The sequence below is a fragment of the Haliotis rubra genome, unplaced genomic scaffold, assembly GCF_003918875.1.
Source record: "Haliotis rubra isolate DU_JTF1 unplaced genomic scaffold, ASM391887v1 Scf64, whole genome shotgun sequence".
In the NCBI taxonomy this organism is placed as follows: Eukaryota; Metazoa; Mollusca; class Gastropoda; order Lepetellida; family Haliotidae; genus Haliotis; species Haliotis rubra.
Genome location: NW_025767346.1, coordinates 2,178,531 through 2,193,559, shown reverse-complemented (window position 1 = coordinate 2,193,559; position 15,029 = coordinate 2,178,531). Strand labels below are relative to the sequence as shown.

Sequence of the window (15,029 nt, the reverse complement as noted above, 5' to 3'; positions counted from 1 at the left end):
CATTCATCACTATGCCAACTCTCTGACGGGGCATGGACATGATCAAGCCTGGACCAGACAATCCCGTGAACGATATTGCAAGGAACGATCCAGCCCCTCAGACTACGATTACAGGCAATAGTCCCAGCTTGTCCATCCGGGATCCCCAACTTGACCACCCGGGCGTTTTGATCGCCCCTTACGGCCTGGTCGTGGGGTTTATATCCTCGACACCCCAAGGGGCCGAATCACAACGGATCGGACAACAAAATGTGATTACGAGATCCTAATTCATCTCGACCGTCACGGCGAGCATGGTTGACTTGTGACCTTCTGTTATGCAGTCCCCCAGGCTAAGAAGGATATAAATAGCTTGAACAATTATTCATGAAACATATACAGACGAGCCCCATAGTTTCGAACTCCAGTGTGTAGAATTCTATGGGCTGTGGGGAACTCACAATAGAGGCCCTGACCGAGAAGAGAGTGGCGAGATAGTGTTGGATGTGTCGAAACTCGGATAAGTCGAATTTGAGGTTTCGACTGTAGTATTTCGAGCAATAACCAAAACTGTTGATATATTCTGTAAAGACGTTTCCATAACATCTGATTTGTTCATGCAATTACAGTAAATCTGTTGGCTGGGGTATTCTTTCTTTCTAAACTGCAAGCAAAAACCTTCAAATAGTGGGTGGTCTTAAACAGACCACATTTCGACAGATACATGTATATGCAAACTACGTATCGTTAATGTTGCCTTGGTGTTCTGTTGTTGGACTTTCACGTAATAATGTGAAAATACGAACTGTTTATAAAATCATATAACGCACAATTAAGCCCTTTCACCCGTAACTTATTCTCCAGGTTACTAACAGTATCACTTTTACACTCATGAACCCGACCACACGTACACCCACTCCCCAACACATAAAACCCTCCAATCACACTCCCAGTAACAGATACCTCCGCTAACTCTCCATCACACAATCCCCCTCTCCTACACACACTCCAATACACACTCTCTCAGTTACAGACACCTCCACTTACTCTCCCAGTAACAGATACCTCCACTCAGTCGCCCAGTAACAGATATCTCCACTTGATCTCCCTGTAATAGATACAACTCACTACCTTTCCCAGTAATAGATACGACCCACTCTCCTAGTAACAGATACCTCCTCTCACACTCCCAATAACAGATACCTCTTCTCACACTCCCAGTAACAGATATCTCCACTCACTCTCCCAGTAACAGATACCTCCACTCTTTCTCCCAGTAACAGATACCTCCACTCATTCTCCCAGTAACAGATACCTCCGCTCATTCTCCCAGTAACAGATACCTCCTCTCATACTCCCAGTAACAGATACCTCCACTCACACTCCCAGTAACAGATACATCCACTCACACTCCCAGTAACAGATACCTCCACTCACACTCCCAGTAACAGATACCTCCTCTCATTCTCCCACTAACAGATACCTCCACTCACACTGTCAGTAACAGATACCTTCTCTCACACTCCCAGTAACAGATACCTCCATTCACACTCCCAGTAACAGATACCTCCCCTCACTCTCCCAGTAACAGATACCTCCGCTCATTCTCCCAGTAACAGATACCTCCTCTCATTATCCGAGTAATATATATCTACGCTCACTGTCCCAGTAACAGATACCTCCTCTCATTCTCCCAGTAACAGATACCTCCACTCACGTTCCCAGTAACAGATACTTCCTCTCATTTTCTCAGTAACAGATACCTCCTCTCACGCTCGCAGTAACAGATACATCCACTCACACTCCCAGTAACAGATACCTCCACTCACACTCCCAGTAACAGATACCTCCTCTCATTCTCCCACTAACAGATACCTCCACTCACACTGTCAGTAACAGATACCTTCTCTCACGCTCCCAGTAACGGATACCTCCATTCACACTCCCAGTAACAGATACCTCCCCTCACTCTCCCAGTAACAGATACCTCCGCTCATTCTCCCAGTAACAGATACCTCCTCTCATTATCCGAGTAATATATATCTACGCTCACTGTCCCAGTAACAGATACCTCCTCTCATTCTCCCACTAACAGATACCTCCACTCACACTGTCAGTAACAGATACCTTCTCTCACACTCCCAGTAACAGATACCTCCATTCACACTCCCAGTAACAGATACCTCCCATCACTCTCCCATTAACAGATACCTCCGCTCATTCTCCCAGTAACAGATACCTCCTCTCATTATCCGAGTAATATATATCTACGCTCACTGTCCCAGTAACATATACCTCCTCTCATTCTCCCAGTAACAGATACCTCCACTCACGTTCCCAGTAACAGATACCTCCTCTCATTTTCCCAGTAACAGATACCTCCTCTCACGCTCCCAGTAACAGATACCTCCTCTCATTCTCCCAGTAACAGATACCTCCTCTCACGCTCCAAGTAACAGATACCTCCTGTCACGCTCCCAGTAACAGATACCTCCACTCACACTCCCAGTAACAGATACATCCACTCACACTCCCAGTAACAGATACATCCACTCACACTCCCAGTAACAGATACATCCACTCATTCTCCCAGTAACAGATACCTCCTCTAACGCTCCCGGTCACAGATACCTCCACTCACACTCACAGTAACAGATACCTCCTCTCACGCTCCCAATAACAGATATCTCCACTCATTCTCCCAGTAACATATACCTCCCCTCACACTCCCAGTAACAGATACATCCACTCACACTCCCAGTAACAGATACCTCCACTCACACTCCCAGTAACAGATATCCTCCACTCACGCTCCCAGTAACAGATATCTCCACTCACTCTCCCAGTAACAGATACCTCCACTCACACTCCCAGTAACAGATACATCCACTCACACTCACAGTAACAGATACCTCCACTCTCACGCTCCCAGTAACAGATATCTCCACTCATTCTCCCAGTAACATATACCCCATACTCACACTCCCAGTAACAGATCCATCCACTCCACTTCCCAGTAACAGATACCTCCACTCACGCCTGTGTAACAGATACATCCTACACAGCTCACTGTCCACAGTCTCCTACCCAGATACACCTCCCACCCATACACACTCCATACAGTCTCCCTAAACAGATCACACATCCACTCACACTCCCAGTAACAGATACCCATACACCCTTCACACAGTCTCCTAGTAACAGATACCCCTTCACACATTCTCCACTCATACACCCCTTCACACCCCACACTCAGTTTCCCAACACACAGTCTCCTACCATACCCCTTCACACAGTCTCCTACCATACATCAGTAGTCCCCTCCGCGCCCCTTTCACACAGTCTCCTACCCATACACCCCTTCACACAGTCTCCTACCCATACACCCCTTCACACAGTCTCATACACCCCTTAACCAGTCTCCTACCCATACGCCCCTTCACACAGTCTCCTTCCCATACACCCCTTCACACAGTCTCCTACCCATACACCCCTTCACACAGTCTCCTACCCATACACCCCTTCACACAGTCTCCTAACCATACACCCCTTCACACAGTCTCCTACCCATACGTCTCCCCCTTCACACAGTCTCCTACTCATACACCCCTTCACACAGTCTCCTACCCATACAGTCTCCCCTTCACACAGTCTCCTACCCATACACCCCTTCACACAGTCTCCTACTCATACACGCCCCTTCACACAGTCTCCTACCCATACAGTTCCCTACCCTTCACACAGTCTCCTACCCATACGCCCCTTCACACAGTCTCCTACCCATCACACAGTCTCCTTCCCCCCTTCACACAGTCTCCCTACCTCATACACCCCTTCACACAGTCTCCTACCCATACACCCCTTCACACAGTCTCCTACCCATACACCCCTTCACACAGTCTCCTACCCATACGCCCCTTCACACAGTCTCCTACCCATACGCCCCTTCACACAGTCTCCTTCCCATACACCCCTTCACACAGTCTCCTACTCATACACCCCTTCACACAGTCTCCTTCCCGTACGCCCCTTCACACAGTCTCCTACCCATACGCCCCTTCACACAGTATCCTACCCATACGCCCCTTCACACAGTCTCCTACTCATACGCCCCCCCCCACACAGTCTCCTACCCATACGCCCCTTCACACAGTCTCCTACCCATACACCCCTTCACACAGTCTCCTACCCATACACCCCTTCACACAGTCTCCTACCCATACACCCCTTCACACAGTCTCCTACCCATACACCCCCTCACACAGTCTCCTACTCCATACACCCTTTCACACAGTCTCCTACCCATACGCCCCTTCACACTGTCTCCTACCCATACAACCCTTCACACAGTCTCCTACCCATACACCCCTTCACACAGTCTCCTACCCATACACCCCTTCACACAGCCTCCTACCCATACACCCCTTCACACTGTCTCCTCCCCACAAACCCCTTCACACTGTCTCCTCCCCACAAACCCCTTCACACTGTCTCCTCCCCACAAACCTTTTCACACAGTCACCTACCCACAAACCCCTTCACACAGTCTCATACACCAAAACCAGTCGACTCGCACTCCAACACACTCTCCCACTTCCTGGCCTCGCCTCTGCGTGTAACGTGTGATCGCCATAACCAAGGATGACAAGGCACAGGACACATTGGAGGCAGTCACGACAAGGTTGACAAGCGGCTGAATGAATGTCTTGGAATTATCATATGACCTTCACCTAGGGAAAACAATATCACTTATTTACCTCACATGTACCTGTCGGATTATGACCACTTTTTACTTTTTTAAATTATTATTTAGCCAGTAAATCTATAAAACAACGTTTATGTAAGTATGTACATCATGTTATGCTTTTCACTAACGGTTCAATCATATTGTGCCGATGGTGCGACTCTGATCAAGTCACGTGATGACAAGGACAGGTAACTCTAAAATCAACACGAACATCAGCATATACACCGTGATCTTCTGACGATATCGTCTGAATATTATGTAGATATATTCTTAAAAATTGTGTTTTGTTGTTATAAATAGTTTAAACTTGAATGTGAATCTCTAAACAGTCTAACTCTTAATCCAATCGGAGGTAAAGATTCTTGTCGGGGAACACACATCGCTGCCTCGTCATTCACAATTTCTCGGTTGTTTCCGGAAGGTTAACGGAAATGACCGAAATATTCCGACTTATACTTTGGAATTAGAAAATCAATCGACAGCTCTTGTTGAATTGTGAATGAGAAAGGGGACGGCTTTCGTAATGATAGCAAACTCCCTTCCAACTTCTAATTACTTTCGCAGAACAAATTACAGATAGAGCAACCGATGTTTTGTGTTGCAGCCCTAGAAAACAGTGACTGAAAATCCATTGTGGTGATAAAACACAGTTCCTCCTCCCTATACTAGAGACAAACCTTACATCCCCAATATAACGCGCTGATGGGGATGGAATGCAAACCCTTTTATATCCCCATTATTAAGCTGTCCCTATCACTCAAACTGGGTTGTCAGGTTGTACAATGTTACACTGTGTTCTTTGAATCAGACACCAAAGTAAAGCAATAAATGTTTCTAAAACGTCTTATGATTCAAGAATGCAACCAGACAGACAGACATTTGGTGTAAGACATTAGGCCCAGTATATAGACACATGTAATATCTATGCGTATGCATTAATAAACAAGTGCCCTATATCTAGAAAAAAATATTTATGGCATTGATGATTTTATAGACCTAATACAGAAAAGGCTTATTATAGTCAGCATGGTAAAACGTTTAGTTTCATTCTTTATAAATACAACATAGAAATATTACAAGGAAATCATATTCAGTTTTACGATAGCAATTTCTTTTTTTAATATCGGCATATTCGTTATTAAGCGAGTATTTATTCCAGTTTCAACTTCAATATCATGATACCTGATGCTGGTAGGCTGTTTCATTTAAATCAGTTTTATTATATATTTGACCTCCTACAGAGGGTTGCAGATTGTTGGTGATGGTGGAAATATCTCAAATAAGTCTTGAAGGTATCACCACAGCAATATGAAATTGACAAATCTCCCTGATGAGTCTTGAAGGTAATACCACAGCCATATAAAGGCGAAAATAGCTCTGATGTCTCGTGGAGGAAATGCCACAGCAATATGGCAGGGTACATGCCTCTGATAAGTCTTGTAGGAAATACCACGGCAATGTGACATCGACAATACCCCTGATGAGTCTTGAAGGAAATACCACAGCAATATGACATCGACAATATCTCTGACAAGTCTTGGAGGAAATACCACAGCAATATGACATCGACAATACCTCAGATGTGTCGTGAAGGAAATACAACAGCAATATGACATTGGCAATAGCTCTGATAAGTCTTGGAGGAAAAACAAGCAATATGACATCGGCAATACCTCTGATAAGTCTTGGAGGGAGGACAATACCTCAGATGTGTCGTGAAGGAAATAACAGCAATATGACATCGACAATACCTCAGATGTGTCGTGAAGGAAATACAACAGCAATATGGCATCGGCAATACCTCTGATAAGTCTTGGAGGAAATACAACAGCAATATGGCATCGACAATACCTCTGATAAGTCTTGGAGGAAATACCACAGCAATATGACATCGACAATAGCTCTGATAAGACTTGAAGGAAATACAACTGTAATACGACATCGACAATACATCTGATAAGCCTTGGAGGAAATACAACAGCAATATGACATCGACAATTCCTCTGATAAGTCTTGGAGGAAATACCACCGCAATATGACATCGGTAATGCCTCTGGTAAGTCTTGGAGGAAATACCACAGCAATATGACATCGACAATACCTCTGATGAGTCTTGGAGGAAATACCACCGCAATATGACATCGGTAATGCCTCTGATAAGTCTTGGAGGAAATACCACACCAATGTGACATCGACAATACCTCAGTGGAGACATATCTACTAGAGTGAGTGAGTGAGTGAGTGAGTTCAGTTTTACGCCGCTTTTTACCATATTCCAGCTATATCACGGCAGGGGACACCAGAAATGGGCTTCACACACTAGCAGTGGGCTTTACACCCATCTGGGGAATCGAACCCGGGTCTTCGGCGTGACGAGCGAACGCTTTAACCACTAGGTTACCCCACCGCCCCCATATCTACTAGAGATAACATTATGACATATCCACATCATATCATATATGCACAACATCACATATTACGGTTTGTCCAGTAAAGTATTTCTTTGTATTTTCAGCCGACAAAAGATGGCTAAACAGATTAGGGTAAGTGAAACATTTTGCATTGGTACAAGTTATATTGGTGGTTTACGTCTTGTAAACATTTCGTTCCATCATCATATATACACTGAGTTAGAAAGAAGTAGCTAGAGAATTAAAGTAGTACATGTATAAATGTTTTAGTAAGTGTACGAACTGTTAACGTAAACAGTTTTTATCATCCAAAACTGTGTTCCACAGGAGATAAATCCTGGGAGATATCGTTTTGACAGTAGATTTTGTACAATGCCCTGACAATGCTATGACGTCATCAACTTGATGACGTCACAATGCTATGACATCGCTGCACTGCAAGTCTAATGGTAGTACAGTGTTGAGAGATGTACATTTTTCATTGAAAACTAATGAAGAATGATTTTTGATGATAAATAGAATCTCACCCTCGTGTCTACTGATATCAATTATATCAACACTCGTTGATAAAGGTAAAAATATCCTCGGCAAGCCTCGGATATTTGTTCATATAATTGATATCACTATACGCTTGGGTGACATTCTCTATATACTGAACATAAGACATAAATAATAAATCACAAAAGGTATGACAATGACCCACAGAAACTTATAACAAAAAGAATGTTTTATAAATCGCTTTGAAAATCAGATATTCCCACAAGAATGAAAGTGTAATTTTGCCCCGTGTGGAAAACGACTATGTACGGTGTATTTCTTTTAAAACTAGATGAATACCCAAAGTTTTGTTTGTAGAATGTTTCGTATGGGTAGGAAGCGTTGTTTTTTTGCTTGTGTTACAACAGCAAGCCTTCTAACCAAATCTGTTTTTTTCTTAGGTTCCTAAACAGTTCCAACCTATGAATAAGTAATTTATGTGACCAGATCACTGTCAGATTATTTTATCCAGTTTTTTATTCATTTTCTTATTTTGTGACCTTGTTCATGTCTGATGTAGAAATGTTTCGCGAGCAATGGCTATGAAAAAACAATTATCAACCAACTGAACATGTATATCCCATTTTTACGATCTGCGGTTTCCAGTGGGCTTGTCTGGTCGCTTTTCGCTCCTCTTGCCTCGTGTCAACCAATCCAGTTGATGGTTTAGATTGAAAAGCTCCATGCCACCTCTTTAACACCAGCCCATTGTGTTTGCACGTGCAAGTTAAGACCTCCGGACTGCACGTGAAATGGTCACATAACATGGAAATGCAGGTTAACACGTGCATGTTATGAAGGAAAGATAAACATTTGTTCTCGCGTTTACGCTCAACTAACCTTCGTGAATCAACAGAGCGTTATCACATACATCCAGTTAACATTTTACATCGAGGCATAATTTGATCAAGGGTAATGACTTTACAATACTTCATGTCATGTTCATGAATATAGCACTGGGCACCTGATATTACCAATTCAGCAATATTATGAAGGGCTGATTTAGAAAATATAACCATTTTGGAATGAAACCCGCTCTTTGTGATCACGACCTAACGCTTTAAACACATGACTACCACACCGACCTTAGATCCAATATTTATTAAACACATAAAAATGTAGGAAACTTAGATTTTGTACTTTTTCAATGCATCCCTAAAGCCCATATTTATTAGAACCATGAAAATGTAGAAAACGTGGACTTTGTACTTTTTCAATGCATCCCTAAATCCAATATTTGCTGGAGCCATGGAAATGTAGGAAATATGGACTTTGTACTTTTTCAATGCATCCCTGAATCCAATATTTATTAGAGCCATGAAAATGAAGGAAACGTGGACTTTGTACTTTTTCATGCATTCCTGAATCCAATATTTATTAGAGCCATGAAAATGTAGAAAACGTGGACTTTGCACTTTTTCAATGCATCCCTGAATCTAATATTTATTATAGCCATGAAAATGAAGGAAACGTGGACTTTGTACTTTTCATGCATCCCTGAATCCAATATTTATTAGAGCCATGAAAATGAAGGAAACGTGGACTTTGTACTTTTTCAATGCATCCCTGAATCCAATATTTATTAGAGCCATGAAAATGTAGGAAACGTGGACTTTGTACTTTTTCAATGCATTCCTGAATCCAATATTTATTAGAGCCATGAAAATGTAGGAAACGTGGACTTTGTATGTTTTCAATGCATCCTTGAATCCAATATTTGCTAGAGCCATGAAAATGAAGGAAACGTGGACTTTGTTCTTTTTCAATGCATCCCTGGATCCAATATTTTGTGAGCCATGAAAATGAAGGAACTGTGGACTTTGTATGTCCTTTTTAATCAAAATGGACAATGAGTGATGTATGCGTATCATCGTTATTCGGCGGCAGATTTGTTGTTCATTATATCAGTCACTGGTTTGTCCGGACTCGAACAACCACAAATGATAGACGCTAGTAGTTTGTGACTACGTAGGAGTCAATTCAAATCCTCTCAATCATTTTCATCCACACTGACACTTAATGAAAGAACAAAGACGCCATGTTTGCAACAGAATCAAATTTAACTGAAAACCCCGAGACCAAAGCCTCAACGATGAAAGCATGTTCTTAAAATTTTCTTTTATAGATTAAACAAATTCAGTTTGAACTAAACTACAAAGAGTAACACCCTCCTTCCTTGATACACAGTTTAGCCACTGACCAAACACTGACCAATTTTTTTTTAAATATAGCACCAGTGCTGCATGCAGATAAGCACGATTAATCATATATCCCTCAAACAGAAAACAGCAATTCTTCGATCTCTTCCCTTGAATCTTTTCCGCGGTTTACATTGTCAAATTGTCGCGTCTCACAACTGTCGTGAGATTATATTTTATTTCACCAAGGCAACCAGTAAAATCGTTATGCAGTTTTGACATTTGTTTTAATCATATTTAACTCATTTTTAACAGCGTATCCTACATCCGGTATTCTTCCCTACACGAGCGGCATGTCTGTTCGCGTCACACTCGGGGCTAAGTTTACATATATTATACGCTGGTAATATATTAATTTGAGCCTTGACGAAAGTAAGGAGAATAAGCTTTTGGAAACTTACCTTTTCATATCGGCATTTATAGGACATAGATATTTCTGAATCCATGCTCTGCAAGAATATTGAGAGATGCGGTGTGCAGGTGCATTTGAGAGCAAAAACAGATGGATTGTGCTATGAACATGTTGAAAAGGGCCCCAAACAATGGCTATCATTATCATTGGTATTATTATTATATTCAGTAGTATTAGCAGACCGTGTCCACGAACGTTCAGCTCGTAAATCCCGTTCATGAACCATATAATGGTGATATTACAAATAATTCTCACGCACCAAAAAAATATTTTCGGCAACGATTAGATGTACGTTTGACCCGCTTGATGAAATTAGGGTTCGCTCAAAGTCCAAATAAAGTCAATCGTCACATGAAAGATACGTTAAAGTATTTGTCATCATGATATCCGTACATGCTGTGTAAGGATGGGATCCACTGAGCGTTCGTAAAGTTACAAGGGGCGGTGGGGTAGCCTAGCGGTTAAATCGTTCGATTCCCCACATGGGTACAATGTGTGAAGCCCATTTCTGGTGTCCTCCGCCGTGATATTGCTGAAATATTGCTAAAAGCGGCCTAAACTCATACTCACTCGGAAAGTTACGACCTATCGTAAACGTACAGTTTCATCGTATCACATGATTATATTTCAGGTAAACAGTTGAATAGTTGACTAGCCTTTGTATGTATTTATGGCGGTTGCCGCCGGCAAGGTAGGACACCTTTACGCGAACACCTGGTGTCATCATTATTTGATAGTGATTAATAAACACATATTCAATTCAGTTTGTTTATTCAGCATGTGTGACCTCCGGACCATATACAGATGATACAAGCAGGAGGCTGGAACTTGCAATTTACAAAAATTGACGTCTCAGACGTAGTGCATAGTGAACATAAAGTTGTAGCTTAATAAGAACGTTTGTATCATTAGATGCCATTAAGTTGATTAAACTAGTTTTAATATTATGGATATACAGACAAACTGTAGGTATTTAGATCTTAGGCTTTCATAAGCTGGACATATCATAACAAAATGAAATTCATCTTCAATCATGTCTAACTTACACACTTTACACAGTCGCAGTGTACTTATTACATAATAATATACTCAGGGTATAGCCGGAATTGTATATTCGACTCTGTTTTTATCAGAGATTTATTAGGGATTTGGAAAGGTTGTGTCGCTCTTATTTTATCAGACTGACGAAAGACTAGATGGTACGTAGGCTCTGTAGGTTGTTACACTCAGGCGATATCCATCCAATTTGATGAATATGACATGCCTGACCACCAAAGCCTGGCCTGTGGTAACGTATTGATATGTGACGAACACGAAACAACACCTGTACATGTCCGAGTGGTTACAGTTTGCACTATTTAAATTTAATCAGGACGGCATAATCATAATGGTCACTAGCCCAGGTAAACCAATATTTGACATCATGAAGAGCGTGCATAGACGTCATGCACGATGATGCAAAGTGACCAGAACTCTGGTTTCTTTTACAAGCTCACATTCCTACCCAAAAATGCAAACATACACATAAAATATATCCTAAATATATCACAGAATTAATCAAACAGAATTATCTCAACATACCAGGGTTCTTTAATATATGTGTCTACTTTTCAGTAAAGGTTTGAAGTCAAACTCCTTCATAATATAAATGTGTGTGTGTGCCTGTGTCCGTCTCTCTCTCTAACACACACACACACACACACGACGCTACAATTATAGACTATACGACACAACGTCAAATAATTATGATAAAACTTGATGCAACGTCAAACCCGACGTCGAATCTGACGTTACAGTAGTATCTTTGTCTCCGTAACGTACACTGCCATAACAACCACGGGCTGCATCATAAACTAGACTCTACCTCAGCAAAACTAATACGAGCTCTTAAAGCTACATCAACTCCCCATCCCACTCGGATAATACACAACCATCTCTGTCCTGTTTATATTATTTTATCACCAGTGACGGGATTCAACGGACGCGTATCTCACCTTCCTCAACAGCCACAACACCACAATATACATGCTTAACTAACCATGCACGGTTACAATGACAACTCGTTCTACGGTAATATCATATTATCTGTCATGCTGTGATAAAACTTCCCATGTCGTATATGCGATAATTATGTGGAACTTCAAAGAAAAAGCTCAGCCACGCCACCATGATATATATGACGCAGGTTGTGCCATAACGTTAAAACTGCATAAGCCTACGGTTGTCTCCGTTCATGGGAAGCTATTCGTGCAATTATTTGAGAAAAAACCAGCAACTCGGTTTGTTTAAATTTCTGACAGGTACGTAGAACCAAAATAAGTAAACTTTTACATTTTAAAAAGTTAATTTATATGCCAGAAAATTATTTTCTAAAGAATTGTTAGAAAGAGGGCCAAGTTAATTGACGTTTTATTCCACTGAACTGTGTGAACCATCTTGAAGAACCACATGTTCAGGAGACCTTCGAGCACATGTTTGGCGACGTATTCTGAGTTTGTATGAACAGTTCTGCCATTGATGTCTTTGACCCATTTTTCAAATATTAAATTAAAAAAAAATTCAAAACGCTCTTACCTTTTTCAAAACAGTTTATTGTGTACTTGTATGGCTCATTCCGGGTTGTTTTCTGCTCTGAAATGAAGTACAGACATGTTAGATTTGTCTCATATTTGTAAATATGTAATGGGATAACTGTTTAAGAAATATTTCGTATCACTAAAATGGTAAACTCCAGTTACAGTAAGGTACTTTTTCTTGTTAAAAATGCAGTTATTTGCGGGGAATATAGAGATATAGAGATATAGAGATAGATAGATAGACAGACAGACAGACAGACAGACAGACAGACAGACAGACAGACAGACAGACAGATAGATAGATAGATAGACACACACATTATTTTTGCAAACAAATTTATTATCATTATGCTAATATTTGTATAGCGCCAATATCCAGCTCAGCTGCTCAAATTCGCTTTGTTTTTCCCTCGATCATTGGATGTTGTCAGTCTCAAACGGCCCATCGTACTATTAATCTCAACTCCCTGAGGATCATACATATGTGTGTTGTCAATCTAAGGACCCGACTGATGTAAATTCATTACTCCAGTTACGACCCTTGGTATGAAAGTAGGGGTGGTGTAACCGACCGGTAAAGCGTCCGGTGAATACCTGGGCTTGAATTCACTACATGGGTACAATAAAGCAATTTCTGGTGTCCAGAATTGCACACAATGGCGTTTGATTCTGGTCACTCTATAACGCAAGCAAAACTATTTTGTGAACATACCCGTCTCTGCTACGTGAAGCTGGATAACATAGTTTCTATAACAACCGGTTCCAGTCATTCCCTCCATCAAGGACACTATTTTCCCTAGGATTAGGAATACTGTTTAAACCAGACCTAGTCACCCACTATGTACCACAACACAAAGGCCAATGTGTCGAAACATGAGCATAGAGATCGGATGTTCCTACTTGCTTGCTAAGTTTAGTTTAGTTTAGTTTAGTTTAGTTTATCTTTTAGTTTTCGATATTCTAAACATTGCATGTCCTATTTCAGTAATCATGTTTAATCTCCAGATATTTCCAAATTCTCTCACTGACACGTATGACGTAATTCTTGTTTGATGACGTCATCGAAATCTCGTCATGGAGCCCTGCAAATATAAGTGATTTAAAACTGACTGACTGACTGAGTTTTGTTTTACGCCGCTTTTAGCAATATTCCAGCAACATCACGGCGGGGGACACCAGAAATGGGCTTCACACATTGTACCCGTCATGGGGATTCGAACCCGGGTCTTCGTCGTGGCTAAGCTTTAACCACTAGGCTACCCCACCGCCCAGTGATTTAAAACACGTTTTTCGTATGAGTACATTTCATCATATTAGTATGTTTATTTAAATTGTATTCAAATTTATTTGAACGTTTCCGTGAACAGCATTGGGAAATTATGCATTCCTCAGATGATTTTGACTGATTCTAAATGTCTTTTGTATAGAGACGACATACGTACTTAGAGAATTAACGTGTCTTCAGCACCATCACGGAGGCAGGGATTATTGCGACAGCCTTTTTGTAAAACATTCCACGTATTTTGATTGACATGTCCACATGGTTTTAAATTACAAAAACTTTTCAGTTTATGAAGAAGGAAGAAGATTTTTAATATCCGGGCATAGTTTATTCCACACAGGCCAAATACCAAAACAGAAAACAATAACTGAGATATGTGAAGTGCACGTTTGAAGCTTCATCCCCATGAAATGCAATACGTAGAGGGTATTATATGAGTGCCCGTGTCATACTATGTTTATTGCACGAGTGCCTAAATGTTGGTATGTCCCGAGAACACGGGATAAACACATATTTAAACACGGGTGTTTTAAACATAGTATGATATGGGAACGAATATATTTGTCAGTTTACTACCGATGTCGACAAATTGAGGAAAATAAACCCAAATCTACTTTCAAACATAGGCTGGCTACCCTCCGTATGTGGAACGCAACGTCACAGAAGAAACGTGACGTCATAGCATTGTTCATGACGTCATGTCACCATGACAAAGTGATATTTTGCCCAAGGGCATCATATAAAAAATGTGAACCCCGATATTTTCGCCCACGTTGGTAATAAGAATCTATATTCTAAGGACATATTGTGAGTGAGTGAGTAAGTGAGTGAGTGAGTGAGATTTCACTCCGCTATTACCAATATCCCAACCACATAACGGAGGGGAA

General features: G+C 41.3%; 2 long non-coding RNA genes across 2 annotated transcripts in view; one reads left to right on the top strand and one right to left on the bottom strand.

The window, feature by feature from the left end:
* Nucleotides 1–15,029, top strand: part of LOC124256805 — a 219,190-nt gene that overhangs the window by 57,619 nt on the left and 146,542 nt on the right. Inside the window, exon 3 of the long non-coding RNA XR_006893109.1 lies at nt 7,242–7,269. This is a non-coding gene — a long non-coding RNA (uncharacterized LOC124256805). The remainder of the gene's footprint in view (nt 1–7,241; nt 7,270–15,029) is intronic.
* The window catches only part of LOC124256803, a 174,469-nt gene that overhangs the window by 41,431 nt on the left and 118,009 nt on the right, over nt 1–15,029 (bottom strand). Inside the window, exon 2 of the long non-coding RNA XR_006893107.1 lies at nt 12,859–12,915. This is a non-coding gene — a long non-coding RNA (uncharacterized LOC124256803). The remainder of the gene's footprint in view (nt 1–12,858; nt 12,916–15,029) is intronic.